Genomic DNA, 16,307 nt, shown 5'->3' with positions numbered 1-16,307 from the left:
ATTTACAGTCCAAACCCTCATCCAAGCAAGTACAGAAGAACAGTTAATATTCTAGCAATTTAAATCCGAGCAATAATTCAAGTAATCGCAAAAAAAGATTAAATCTTTCAACCATTAATATTCAAAGCATGCATATAACACATTTATTAAGCAGATGACCCTCATATGCATTTAGAATCAGTATATAAACACATGATATTCCACTGGGTTCCCAAAATTTAGCCTAAGCAACTAAGTTTCCTTCCATCCATTAACTGGATACAATGTGCATAACTTTTATACAGTTTATTTCGTTAATGCAGAGGCAAGCTTTGATCAATTAAGGATCCTATTAACACTCAAAATTAGCTTTTTAATCACACTAGAAGGTCCCAAAAATTTCAACACAGTTCAGACACTCAAACAACTCCAAACAGTTCATCAAAAACACCTTCAGGAAGTAGTTTGAGAGAGAGCCTACTCGAATTCTGAAAGAGCAAGCTCTTTGGAATCCTAGAGCCGCCTCTTAGGAGGGTAGAGCCGGCTCTACCTCTCCTAGAGCCGGCTCTTTAATGGGGGAGCCAGCTCTTTGCATTCCAGAGCCGGCTCTCTCCTCCTCCTCGAGCCTCCTTCAACCTCTGTTACTCCTTCAACTTTCTGCAGTGTTTCTGGCCATTCACAACCTGTCTAGTTAGTTTTAAACTGATCCTAAAAGTCCTATCTGTGTCTAGTATAATCCCCAAGATGTGTTTATAGCAGTTGAAAACAAATACAGAGGCTACAAGTTCTACAGATTTTTCATGCTTTAAGAAACATACTGCTAACAGATACGCACGAACTGTAATTGAACAAATTTTCACACATACAGAACATCGATATAACATCTTTTATACATAAGAAACTCAGTTAATGCTTAATTAAATCCTAGAGGCGATCTAGGTGCACAGAACACAGGCAAAGGGAAGAAGACAGAAAAGAACTTGCCTTTGAGTTTCAGACTTGAAACTCTAATTCCCAGTTTCTGTATTGCCCGTTCAACTCCCCACTGCTGTTCCACAAACCCACGTTCCTTCCTCCTTGCTCCCACCTAGCCTTCTTCTCCTATCTCTCTTTGTTCTTCCTCTGTACCTCACAGTTTCTGTGTTCTTTTTTTTTTTTTTTTTTTTTTTTTTTTTTTTTTTTTTCACGTCTACGAGTTAACTGCTATGAATCAAAAACCCTAGACTTACCGCATGTGATACATTTATAAGCTTAACCCCGAACCCTGATCCTTGTTACCTTAGAGTCAGAGTCCATCTCGGCCCATAAACCAACTTATAATATATACCTACGTCGGCCACCCATGTGAATTTTAAACCTAATGAAACTATACGTATGTGTAACAACAAAAATAGTCACATATAAATCAGAAAAACTAAATTCCATTAGATTTAAATTTCTATTAAATAAAATCAATTAAACAATTAACTAAATACAATTAAATAAAAATAATTAAGCAAATAATTACATAACATGACGAATTAAACAAATAAAACCATTAAGCAAATAATTAAATAAAACAATTACGCAAATAATCAAATAAAATGTAAATAAATAATAAATTAAATTTCACGAATAGCCTTTTAAAATTAGGGGTATTACTTTTTATGAATTCAATTATGTATTATACAAGAAAACATCAAACGAGCAGTACATATTTTATAAATACAGTTAGTTATAAAACAACAAAGACATGAAAACGTAGTTTAATTTTAATCATTATTATCTTCCTGGAGTTGTATTAGACATGCAAAGAACACGAGCCAAAAGAAAAGAGTTAGGATTAGAACTTGCCTTTAGCCTTGCACAGTCGTCTTCCTACCTTATCCGGCGAAAACCACCTACTGAAATCTTCCTCTATTCTCTCTCTGCCTCCACAATCGTGAATAGGGTTCTAAAACCCTAACTAGACGTGTGGTACATATTTATAGACAACAATACCTAAGTCCAACTTGTGATACCCCTCGATTTTAGAGCCACGGGTGATCAAGTCTGGGCACAGATCCGAGGGATATCAGACAATCAATATATAAACAAGCAGGAATACAAATTGAAATAAGAATAAATCAATAATACAGATGAAAAGAATTCTAAAATAAAAATCTTCAAACTTTAACTAATAAATTAATATCATTTAAATCATTTAAATCCGTACAACTCGGGAATCCATCTAGTGGACTCTTAATAATTCCAAATGAACAATAAATACAAAACCAAAATCCAAAACTAAAATAAGAAAGAAAATCCTATATAGTCGGAAGAGTGAGAGTCCGTATCTGCATCAACACGATCAAGCTCTAAGCCTGGTACAGACGAACACCTGAAAAATAAGAGTGGGTCAGGCCCACATGCAAGTTCCATCCTACTACAATCCGTACATAAACCCGATACGCAGATACATCCTAGATAGCTCGGCAATATCTAAAAATAGTCCATGTAGATATAGATACACACTATAGGATACTCACTAACCTATAGTCATCACACCTGAGTAGAAGGTAACACGCAAAACGCCATAACGTAGTCATGCACACCTAGACCTACCAGGGAACGTCATTAAGTCTAGTTATCCATCCAAGCGATATACGCATTCTAACCGTGATCAGGAGACTCAAGCTCGTATCACGGTACCATAAGTATATATATAAATTTCTTCCTAATGCAGAAAGATAAAACGAACATCTGTTATGTCGTTTAACTGTTTTAGTTGACAGGACATGCAACCATGTAGGATTTAACTATTTTAGTTAATCTATTCTGTATGTATGAATGGGTAAGAACTAGCGTTTTGATCTAATTCATCCCTCCATATGCCACCGTCCCATACCGGTGCATACCATGCAAATGATCCGTAAATGATGCAACATTTTAAGCAGTACATCAAATTAAGTCTACATAATCCATATAGTTGATAAATACAGAATTTAACAATTCATCAACTAACAATCCACAATAAAATTCATGTAATTAACAAAACAATGCCTGATCGTTCGTCAATTAAAAATCTAGACCAACGTCATTGTAATTGACAGAAAATATTTAATTAATTCTTCAATTAAATCCAGGCCAACATCCCTATGGTTGACAGAACTTAAGTGTTAGTTCAGAAATTCAAGTCCAATCCATAATTCAAATAAGTGCAGAATAGTGCTTAATATTTCAGCAATTAAAATCCAAGCTTAAATCCATGTATTGTATAGTATTTCAGCAATTTAAGTTCGAAACTAAAATCCAGTTAATTGCAGAATAATGTATGATTATTACAACAATTACAATCCAAAACCATCGTCCAATTCAAAACCATAATCCAGTTAATTGCAGCATAATGTGTAATATTTCAGCAATTAAAATCTAAAGTACAATCTAGTTCAAAACCATATAAACTACAGAATTATAAAGAGTAGTTTAGCAACTAAAGTCCAAAGCATGCACAGGTCCACACTATTAAATAAAAGACCATACAGTGCATCTAAAACATGATTTAAAATTATATCATACTCCATTAAGTCACCGAATTAAAGTTAAGCAATTAATCTCCTTCCAACCGTTAACAGCATGCAAAGTTATTAAATTGTGCACTGTTGATTCCATTCATAAACCGGGGTAACTTGTGTAACTAGAGGCCTTGGTAACCCCTAAAGTTAATTATTAAACCCCCCAATAAAGTCCCAAAATTAATCGGTACAGCCCAAACATCCAACCATTCTAAAAAAAAAATTCAGAATGCTCAAACGGAGAGAGCCTGCTTAAAAATAAAAGAGCAGGCTCCTTTTTAATCATGGAGCCATCTTCATACCTATTAGAGCCGGCTCAAAAGGTTTAGGAGCCGGCTCTAAACTCCCCAGAGCCGGCTCTAAACTCCCCAGAGCCGGCTCTTTATTTTGAGGGAGTTGGCTTCCTCTTTCATGGAGCCGGCTCTCTCCCTATTGAGAGCCCTGATCTGATCCTGCTTCGTCTTCTCCGTCTCCGGCCTCTTCCAACCTTTCTATTTGGTTTTAAAACTGTTCCTAAGAGTCCTAAATGTGTCCAGTATAATACCCATAGTGTGATTACAGCAGTTGAAATCAATTACAGAGACTACAAGTTTTACAAACTTATCATGCTTTAAGAAACACAACTGAAACCAGACATGCACGAACTGTAATAAAACAGGTTTCAACATATACGGATCATCAATATAGCATCTAATATACATGTAAAACTCAGTTAATGATTAATTAAACCCTAGAGACTATCTAGGTGCACAGAACACAATCCAACGGGAAGGAGGAAAAAAAGAACTTACAGAAACCATCACAGAACTAATTCAAAACATACATGTGATTAATTCCATTTTAAATTTAATTAACTTCCTGGAGACTATAAAAAATGCACAGAACAAGTTTACAGGAAAGAGATAGAATGAAACTTGTCTTTAGGTTTCGGTTTGAAACCTTCAATGCCGTCTTTAAGTTTCAGAATTTCTCCAAGACTGTTCCTTCCTCTGATCACCACTCCAGTTCAATCTCACAGTAAACCATTCCTTCCTCCTTGATACGACCTTCAGTTCCGTAGCTGAAAGCCTTTCCCAGTTTTCCTTTCATGTTTTTCCCCTCAACCTCTCTGTTTCTCTCTTTTCTAGTTACGGGGAGAAGAGTTTTTTTTAAAACCCTTGCAGAACATACAACTTATATATATATATGCTCTAAAAAACCCTAATCTTAATCCCAGCCTAACCCTATGTCGGCTAAACTAATTACATAAAACAAAACCCTAATATCATTAATAACAAAGCATACTCTAATACACGTCATTTAAAACCAATAAATCAATTAAGTAAATTTAATCACAATTAAACAATAAAACAAAACCAATAAATAATTACAATTAACCAATTAAATAAAGCAAATAAATAATTTCAATTAACCAAAACCAATTAATTTAAAATAAATTCACACTAAATCAACTAAACAAATAAACCACATAATCACATAATTAAATAAAAATGCTATAAATATCAAAATTTTAAAAATGCTATAAAAATCAAAATTAAATTCCCATTTTGTCCTTTTGAAAACTAGGGATATTACACAACTAAACCCTAAACCTAAACATAATCGGCCCATAACAAAACCTATTTTTTTTCACACACGCTATGTCTTGCTATCAATTTAAATAAAAGAAAATTAATTAATTAAATAACAACCAATTTAATAACACAAAATTAATTAATTAAATAACATAATCAATTCAACAGATTAACCACCAAATAAAATAAAACAGTTAAATATACGATTAAATAGGTAAAACAAACCAACTAAGAAAGCAATTAAATAATTAAGCAAATACGCAATTAATCACACAAAAATAAAATAACTCAATAAATAAAATACCGAGACTATCATTTTAAAATTAGGGGTATTACATTCTTCCCCCCTAACAAAAGGAATTCCGTCCTCGGAATTCGTTCTTACCTTCTTCCAAAATTTCAGGAAACTGCGAGTGAATGACATCCTCCCGTTCCCAAGTAGACTCAGCCTCATTGTGATGACTCCACTGAACACGAACCAAAGGGATAACCTTGTTACGAAGGATTTGATCCCGACGGTCGATAATACGACATGGTGGCTCCAGATAAGTTACATCCGGCTGCAACTCAATCTCCCCAACATCGATATGCTGATATCGATCCTCATCTCGCAGAAATTTTTGCAACATGGAAACATGAAACATGTTGTTTACGCGATCCAAATTATCCGAAAGTGCCAACCGATAAGCAACAGTGCCAACTCGATCCATAATCGTGAATAGACCGACAAATCGCGGAGACAACTTCCTTTTCTTCCCAAAGCGCATGACACCCTTCATAGGAGACACTTTGAGTAGAACTTAATCCCCAACCTGAAACTCCAAAGCACGAGTGCGATGATCCGCATAACTCTTCTGCCTACTCTGGGTAGTGTGCATGCGATCCCTAATAAGAGCGATCTTCTCAGAAATATCCTTGATAAATTTAGGACCCAAGAATCTACTCTCGCTAACCTCTAACCAACAAACAGGTGATCGACATGGTCGGCCATACAATGCCTCAAATGGGGCCATCCCAATAGTCTTCTGGAAACTATTGTTATACGCAAACTCCACAAGTGGCAAATAATCCTCCCAATGGCCCTTGAAATCCAGAACACACGACCGAAGCATATCCTCCATGATCTGATTAACCCTCTCAGACTGTCCATCAGTCTGAGGATGATAAGTAGTGCTAAGATGTAACTCTGTACTCAAAGCCTGTTGAAAACTCTTCCAAAATCCTGACACAAAGCTCGAGTCCCTTTCTGATATAATAGACAATGGAATACCATGTAGCTTTACAATCTCCGAAATGTAAAGTCTCGTCAACTGATCCGAGGTGAAGTCAGTGTGAATAGGCAAGAAATGAGCTGATTTCGTCAATCTGTCCACGATGACCCAAATGGAATTGTGATCCTTGAAGGAATTTGGCAACCTTTCCACAAAATCCATAGAAATGCTCTCCCATTTCCACTCCGGTATCGGCAGTGGCTATACAGCTCCTGACGCCGCTGATGATCAATCTTGACCATCTGACAAGTACTACATCGAGAGACAAAAATAGCAATGTCTTTCTTCATACCTGCCAACCAAAACTGCCGTTTCATATCCTGATACATCTTGTCTCCTTCCGGATGAACAGAAAACTCAGAATGATGAGTCTCCGTCATCACATCCTTCCTCAACTCGTCAGCAGAAGGTACCACTAACCGTCCCTTGTACCTCACACCTCCATCAGCCCCAACATACTAGAATGGAACTTCTCCGGAAGCTATCTCTGTAACTTTGTCAATGCACTACTGATCCGTTAGTTGTGCCCTCAAAACCTTGTGAATGATAGAAGGTGTAACTACCATGCAAAGAAACATCTGTATAGACAAGATACTCTATTCCGCTCTGTGGGGTAAACAAAACTGGTGTAAAAGTCAACTTAGTCTTCAGCTCATCAAAAGCTTTCTGACAATGTTCATCCCACACAAACTGTACACCCTTCTTACTCAGATAAGTGAGTGGTCCTGCTATCTTTGAGAACCCCTGGATTAACCTCCTGTAATATCCTACCAATCCGAGGAAACTTCGAATCTCGGTAGGTGAAGTAGGCTGTCCCCACTCTACCACGGCTGAAACCTTGGCTGGGTCCACCGCTATTCCCTTTTCTGACACCACGTGACCTAGAAATTTCACTTCCCACTGCCAAAATTCACATTTCTCGAATTTGGCATACAACTGGTGCTCACAAAGTGTCTACAAGACTATCCGAAGATGTCTAGCATTATCGTCCTCTGACCTTGAGTAAATCAAAATGTCATCTATGAAGACAATAACAAATTGATCTAAGTAAGCCCTGAAAACTCTGTTAATTAAATCCATGAAAACCGCTGGTGCATTAGTGAGCCCAAATGGCATCACTCGAAACTCATAAGATCCGTATCTTATGAGAAACGCTGTCCTAGGAACATCCTGCTCCCGAACCCGAAGTTGATGATATCCAGACCACATATCAATCTTAGAGAAATAGGTAGCTCCCCTCAACTGATAAAAAAAAAAAAAAAAAAATCAATCCTGGGTAACGGATACTTGTTACGAATAGTAGCCTTATTCAACTCCCTGTAATCTATACACAGTTGAAGCGAACCATCCTTCTTCTTCACAGACAAAACAGGTGCTCCCTAGGGTGAAGTACTCATACGAATAAAACCCTAGCTGAGTAGCTGCTGAATCTGATCCCTCAACTCTCGCATCTCCACTGGTACCATCCTATACGGTACCATAGCAATAGGCGTAGTGCCTAGAGCTAAGTCAATCATAAAGTTGATCTCACGACTAGGCGGCAACCCTGGAATCTCCTGAAAAACATCCGAAAAGTCCTGTACAATTGGTATGTTATCCAACGATACAGCAGTCCCCTCCTCCGTTACCTCCTCTATATGAAACAAATAAGTGCTACTGCCCCCATTAGAACGTGGCATAACAACGACATACATATCCTGACCAGGTATGGTGAACACAATAGACCTATCAAAACAATTAACTTGGGCATGGTAGTGAGATAACCAATCCATCTCAAGTATCACATCATAAGTGTGCATGTCTAGGACCAATAGATTGGCTAGAAATCTGAGTCTACCAATATCTAGTGTCACAGGCCCATCACTCTCATGTAAAATGGTTGTATCACCCAACAGTGTAGAAATACCCTGAGATCTATTACATACCCGTGTCGTTATCCCAAACAAAGCAACAAAAGATCTAGCTACAAATGAGTGTGTAGCACCTGTATCAAATAAAACACGTCCATATAAATCATGAATAGGAAACTTACCCTCAACAGCCTAAGGTGTCTGCATATCCTGTGGCATGGGTTTGTACACCCTGCCATAATGTAGCTGCTGCGGTGCCTGTCCTTGAGGCTGCAGCGGTGCTGGTAAAGCCAGATAGGTTTATCCCCGAATCCGCGGAACCTGTGGAGAGGGTAAAGGCACTAGCGCCCTCTACCCCTGCTGCACATATTGTCCTTGTCCCTGTCTTGCTTTAGGACATTGTCTGAAAGTATGACCATACTCTCCACAAGTGTAGCAACTACCCTGGAAAGTACCAAATGGCCTCCTCTGTCGGTTAGCCTGTGGCTGACCCTGTCCTGCCTGTGGTCCCCCATTCTGCTGTCGCTGAATAGGTGCCCTATCCCTGTGAGCATCCGAACCATCCTTATGCTTCTTCCAAGGCTGTTGTCCTTGGAATTTGCCCTTGTCATTCTATCGATGTCCGTTGCCTTTTCCTTTCGCAGCTGACTGATTAGCAGAGTCTCTATCACCCTACTTCTCACCCTTTGCCTGTCTGAAGTCCACGGTTAGTTGATACTGCTGTAAAGCAGCGTCTACCACCTGAGCATAAGTGGTATAGGCTGGACAACCAGTAATAGATCGCTTAATAGACCACATGAGTCCCTTAACGAACTATTCCGCTTCTTTTCCTCTATATCCACCTCCTCTGGAGCAAAAAGAGATAAGCGCGTGAACTGTTGCTCATACTCTGCCACTGTCATGTTCCCTTGCTGCAGATAAAGAAATTCTATCTTCATAGCTACCCTGACTGCATAAGGGAAGTACTTCTCATCAAAGCGAGTACTAAACTGATCATAATTCAATGTCATCCTCTCTTCTGGTGTGGTAACTGACTCCCACTACTGTAGTACATCTCCAACTAGCTTGAAAGTAGCAAACATCTGCTTCTGAACCACCGTGCACTGAACCAGACAAAGATGTCGCTCAATATCCTTTTTCCACCGATGAGCTGCTTTCGCATTGGTGGAGTCTGAAAACTCAGGTGGGCTCCCCTTTGTGAAAGAACTTATGGCCTTCTCCTAAGTATCAGTCTGAACAACCGGTGCTGGTATCGATGCCGGCTGTACCTGAGGCTGATTCCAAAGTGCAGTTGTTACCCCTGCTTCTATAGCCCGAGCAATGAGGTCGTTGATGTGAGGAGGATGCTCTGGATCTCCTCCCTAATCCCGAGTCTGCTGAACTCTCTCCTACTCCCCCTGAAACTGACCATCATCCTGAAACCCAGGCAAATGTTGCTCTTTCTCCATTAGCTGATGCTGTAGGCGTTCTTGTTGCCTACGTGCCGTTCTCCTCTGTTGTCTGTTCCCTTGCAGGTTCTGTCATCTCCTAGCGTTAACCATCTGTTAACACGGAAAGAACAGACACCAGAATGATTTAAACCGAACCATCAAGGAATATAATGAAACCTAAACTTAAGCTCTAATCAAGAGAAAATGTTACGCGAAAGTCTTAAAACGAAACATCCTAGAGACACTTGAACCTGGATTGCTCTGATACCAACTGTGATACCCCTCGGATCCGAGACACGGGTTGATCAGGCCCAAGCCCGAACCCGAGGGAAATATCAAACAATTAATATTTAATGAACATATAATAGAAGTTGAAATAATAAGAAATAAATAAAATGGCTGAAAAGAATTCTAATTAAAAATCCTCAAAATAAAATTGTTCAAATCCATTAATCCAAACCTCCAATTATTTAAGAACTCGAGAATCCATCTAGTGGACCCCTAATAAAAAAACCCAACTGGAAAATAAAACAACTATAATCAAAATCCAAAGCTAAAAAGATAAAAGTCCTACGTCGTCGGAAGAGTGAGTAGTAGTCTCTACACAGCACGATCAGGTCTAAGTCTGAAACTGACGAGTACCTGAAAAATAGAAGTGGGTCAGGCCCACGAACAAGTTCTAACCTACTACAATCCAAGCAGAGACTCAATACGCGTATATATTCTAACCAACTTAACAATATCTAGATAGTCCATATATATTTATATATCCACACTACAGGACTCTCACTGGACTATGCAGGCGGTCTCAACCTGAGTAAAAGGCAACATGCAAAGCGCACCTGAGTGGGCAAGAGTACCTAAGCCTAACAGGGTATACCTCAACCTAGCATATCCAGCTATGCATCCTATTGCATATACGCTCCCTAACCGATGACTCTGAGACTCAAGCTCATATCGTGGTACCATAAAAATATATTTAAAGTCCATCATATCCATCCAAAGTAAGTCTAGTTAGTCATTCAGCTTGTGCAGCTTCTTTGACTTAATTATAAGTAGGATTTTAATTATATAATCCGTTCCCTTATTCCGATATCGGTAGATTTTAGCAATTTGAGCTAATCCAAACCTAGACATGCCACCGTCCCATACCGGTGGATGCAATCCATCATCCAGCAGTTGACAATGCAACTGTATATGTAAATACCAACTATTTCATAAAGTCCACAATTGATAATAATATATTAAATATAGGCATCAATCGTTCCATATCAAGCATGATAAAATTTTATACATTAACAGGCATATACATATTACTCTCCAAGATCCAATAATTGACTATACGTATCATGCATATAAACATCAATTTAATTCCAAGTTAGCATAACAGAATATACAAATTCACATGCTTACTTTTTATACCAAACCAACACTAACTGAAATAAGTCATTAAATGCAAATCGTCAATTAATCCATAGCCAGCAGTAGTTAAAAATTAAGCATGCTCATTCCTACCACCTCTATGATTAACATGGTGTAACCATCCATAGTAAACTGCTAAATTAATTATAAGCAATTAAACTCTTCATCTCCAATGACAGTATCCAGATTTTCATTTACCGATTTATGTTCTGTTTCACTCTGAACAACGGTGTTCTAATACACATTAATCAACCCTTAAAAGATTTAATATGGCCTTAGATCATCTTAAAACATCCCAAGACAGCTCCTACTAGAACTTGAAAATCCTAAAATCCATGCACCGTAGCCAAAACAGTCGCAGAAAAGCTGAAAATAAAATAAAATAAAATAAAATAAAATAAAAGAGCTTGCTCCCTCAAAGAGGGAGCCTGCTCTTACAAGCTTAGAGCTGGCTCTCCTAAGCTTAGAGCCGGCTCTAAGGCCCCTAGATCCAGCTCCATGATTCCATGGAGCTTGTTCTTTGTCCAGAAAAGCCTGCTCTTTCCAAATATGAGCCGTCTCTCTTCCTGTTCTTCATCATTTTCAATTCCGGCGAGTTTCTAATGAACTGTCCTCCATTCCTAAGGTACCTAGGTGTTTAAACTAAATTCCAGTGTGATCAAAAGGTAATAAAATTCTTTATTCATTCACTAACATCCATTGGAACACAAATTATCCAACAAGAATCGCAATTACTCATTCATGAACCCCTACTGTGTAAAAATTCAACTCTGTAATCCAGATTATTTCTAATGTTCTCCCATGTGTTTCAGATTAATTAGAACCTTATATACATTAATTTTTATGAATTCAATTATGTGTTATACAAGAAAACATCAAACGAGCAGTACATATTTTACAAATACAATCAATTATAAAACAACAAAGACATGAAAACGTAGTTTAATTTTAATCATTATTATCTTCCTGGAGTTGTATTAGACATGCAAAGAACACGAGCCAAAAGAAAAGAGTTAGGATTAGAACTTGACTTTAGTCTTGCACAGTCGTCTTTCTACGTTCTCGGGAATCCATCTGGTGGACCCCTAAAAACTCCAACACTGAAATCATCAACTGAAGAACTCCAGTGCTAAATCATGAAGAAGTTCCTACGTCGTCGGAAGAAAGAGAAGCCATCTCTGCTCAGCACGAACAAGATCTACAACCTGGAACCGTCCGTTACCTGAAAAATCAGAGCACTCCAGGTTCTAGTGTCCTTAGGAGTGTCTTTCGTTGTAGGATTTCCGCGTTGCGTCTCTTTAAAACTTAGAGCCATATTAGGATTCGTTGTACTCTAATTAGGATTCGTTAGGAGGAGCTGATGTCAATAAATTCTGTAGATACAGAATGGTTGACACTTGGAGGAGGTTTGGTTTAAGGTAAAAGCAATAAAGACCCTAAGGAGTAAAGGAGTACATAGTCAAGTTCTTTACCAGAAACAGAACTTGGGATCAAAGGTTTAGTTATGGGGTTGGCATTACTTAGAAAGTATGAGCCAAGAAAATATTATGGCGTATGTGTTAGGTCACCGTCTATTAGGATCAACACAATTTCAGTTGTCCTTAACTAGGAGACAAATGTGGAGTAGTGGTTCGAAACGGATCCCAAGGGAGGAGATCTTAGAGTATCCAAGAGAAAGGATACTAAATCTTCGGGATGAACGATTGCAAGAGGATGCTCGTAGTAGAATGAATGGTACAAGTAGAGTGGGTGTGAACCAATCTACATATAGTGAAACTCTTGTATCATCTCTAAGCGAGATATGTAAGAGGTACTCTTCAGGAATTTAGGGAGCGGATGGAGTTCTTCGCAGAACGAAATACATAGTGATTTATCATATTCTAAAGAGTATGGGGATTGGATGTGACATTCTAAATTGCTTTGTAAAGCCACGTTAGATGGGTTACATTCCCCATATAAGGAGGATGAGAGTTAAGCTCGTGGGTTTCTGTTTAGGCAAACGATTGTTGTTATTAAGCTATGTTTAATGGATAGGTTTCGAGGTTGGACGGTTACCTAAGAAACTATAAAAAGAAAGGGTGAACCAATCTAGTAAGGTTGAGTCCAAAGGAGACTAACTTTTCTAGAAGGAACAATGTTTAAAGGAGGATTATATTTTTGTTTATGGTATGCGTTTTATGTGTTTCATTTTTGTTATTGTATGTATCTTATGTGTTTCATTTGTTTTGTTTTTTTTTTTTTTTTTGTTAATTAGTTTGGATTGGGAGTATGGTTTAGTTGGGGGCACACATATATGATCAGCCAACTATTGTTTTACTAACACGAAGTAATAGCGCTATGTACGCTAGGATTTGTGAGGGTGTGGTCATGGGATTTGGTAGATATACATGAGTCTAGCCAATCTATTGGACCTGAACATGTATCATTATGGTATGTTACTTGGGATCGGATAATTAACCTATCAGTACGCGTCAACTAACCTAAAACGATGGGTTTGATGTGCTTTACACTAGATAGGTGTGATACTCCTCGGATCCGAGACACGGGTTGATCAGGCCCAGGCCCAAACCCGAGGGAATATCAAACAATTAAAGTATTTTAAAACGAACACAGATGACAAAAAGAACAATAAAGATAGAATAAAACTGAAAGAAACATTAATTATAAAATCCTCCATGTACAACTGAAAATTGAAACTCCAATCCTCCAAAACTTCAAAGTTACAACTTGGGAATCCACTGATGGACCCCTAACTAAAAGTTCAACTGAGAATGAAACTGAAAATAGATAATACTAGAAACATCGAGAGAAGTCCTACGTAATCAGATGAAAGTGAGACTGTCCTCGACAAGCACGATCAAACTCTAAGGCTGGAACCGTCCTGTACCTGAAAAGAATAATAAAGGAGTGGGTCAGACCCACGAGCAAGTTCTAATCTAACTGCAATCCATACAGTGACCCGATACGCAGATACACCGTAGATACCTCACAATATCTATCTAGTCCATACGTATAAATATATCCACATTAAGGGACATTCACTAGTCTATAATAGGGGTCTCAACCTGAATAGAAGGCAACATGCGAATACGCACCCAAAGGTGGGCATGAGTACCTAGACCTAACAGGGTACACCTCAACCTATTATAACCAGCTACGTATCCACTGCATATACGCACCCTAAGCAACGAGTCTGAGACTCAAGCTCAACTCGTGGTACCATAAACATATATATAAAGTCCGTCCAAATCCAGGGTATGCAGTTCAACTATTTATTAAACTGTCATACAATAAACCAACTAGTTAGTCATTCAACTTATTCAGTTGATATGACTTAACTACCATCCGTTAATCCAGGAAGTCATCCAACTTGTTTACAGCTGATCTGACTTAGTCACAATTAGGATTCGATATCTTTCAATCCATTCCATTAATCCATTAGGTTAGGTTTATGCGTTTTGAGCTAAACCGTCCCTAGTATGTCACCGTCCCATACCGGTACATACAATCCTCCATATCCATGTAAATTACAACATATATAACAGTTCAATAATTTACAGACCAAAAACCACCATCCAATAATTGCAGAAGGAATCTTAACAATCTAGCAAATAAACCCAGTAGTAATCCATGTAATTGCATCGAAGAATAAACTATTCTAACAATTAACATCCAACACATGCATAGTTCAAATTTAATATGTGTCAGGGACTCCATCATGCATGTGAATAGGTTAAATAATCCTATTATTATCCAATAAATTGCTATAACAATTTCAGAAGATTGTTTAATAATTCGGCAATTTAAATCCAAGCATTAACCATATAGTTGCAGGAAACGATTTAATAACTCAGCAACTAGCCTCCTAATCATGCATAGATCAAAATTAATAATTAAAAGACCTTATCATGCACTTGAATGCATTCTAACACAAGTTTTATAAACACATTATATTCCATCAAATTGCTGAAATTTAATTCAACTTCCATTTGTTAACAACATAGGAAGTGCCTTAATTTTACCCTGTTTGTCCCGACAAGTTAGAAGTAAACTTTAATTAATTTAGAGTCTTAATAACACTCAAACTTCATTCCTTAATCCCTCTGTAAAGTTCCAAATTCATTTCAATAGTCTCCATGCTCCAACAGTGCACATAATACGTAGAAAATTTAAAAAAACTTAAAATAAATCAAAAATAGAAAGGGAGCCTGCTCCAAAATTTGGAGCCGGCTCTAGGAGTCCCTAGAGCCGGCTCTACTTTGTTGTGGGAGCCGGCTCCCACTTCTATGGAGACGGCTCTCACCTCCTTTGAGAGCCTTCGTCCCCGGTGCGTTGTTCCAGCTCTTGTGCTCCTTCTCCGGCTTATTCCTAACACTCTGTTAGTTTTTAAAACCAAACTTAGGTCTCATATTGATACCCAGTAGCATCCCAATGGCTTGATAACAACAATTAAAATCAATTACAGAGATTAAATTTGCTACCGAACTAACCCGCGTTAGGAACAAAACTGAAATTATAATTCTATTCCTACCTCTCTGTTTCTCTTCACAAACTGATCTTAGGAGTCTTATAACATCCCATTAACATCCCTAGGGTTTGTTTACAGAAGATAGAAGCAAGAATCGTAACTAAGATCTCAACAGATTATAATATGTTTTAATGAACAGAACTGGGAGCAACAATACACGAACTGTAAACAGATTTGAATTCAATGAAAACGAATCATCAACAAGCATACATTAAACACATAAGTTTCATTTACTAATTAGTTAATCCCTAGAGACTATCTAGGTGCACAGAACACGAATCAAAGGGAAGGAGGAAGATAAGAACTTGCCTGTACAGTTTTATAAACAGAACCTTGTTGCCGTTGTTCTAAGCTTTCTGGCAACCACTGACTACCTTCTAGCCTCCTCTGGTTCTGATCTAATCCACCAAACACCTCCCTTGGTCCTCTCTGTTATTCTCCTTGACAGATCGTTACGATGCTCTGTTCTCTCAACTTCTCTCTTTACTGTATACGGGAATATGGTGAATAGGGTTTTAGAAACCCTCGGCAGACGTATACCCATATATTTATAGAGTTATACCAAAACCCTAAATTAATTAAAGCCCTAACTAAATCCTAACCGGCCCATAGAACTTAATTAAATCTTGTGTCGGCTAAAGAAACTAAACCCTCAATTATGAAAAAAAATAGTTAATTAAAATACTTCCTAAATTACTTCCTAAATTAAAACCTTTAATA

This window comes from Cornus florida, unplaced genomic scaffold (assembly GCF_030987335.1).
Source record: "Cornus florida cultivar Cherokee Brave unplaced genomic scaffold, ASM3098733v1 CherokeeBrave_3.0.0_Hap2_Chr11, whole genome shotgun sequence".
Taxonomy (NCBI): domain Eukaryota; kingdom Viridiplantae; phylum Streptophyta; class Magnoliopsida; order Cornales; family Cornaceae; genus Cornus; species Cornus florida.
This window is presented reverse-complemented; position numbering follows the sequence as displayed.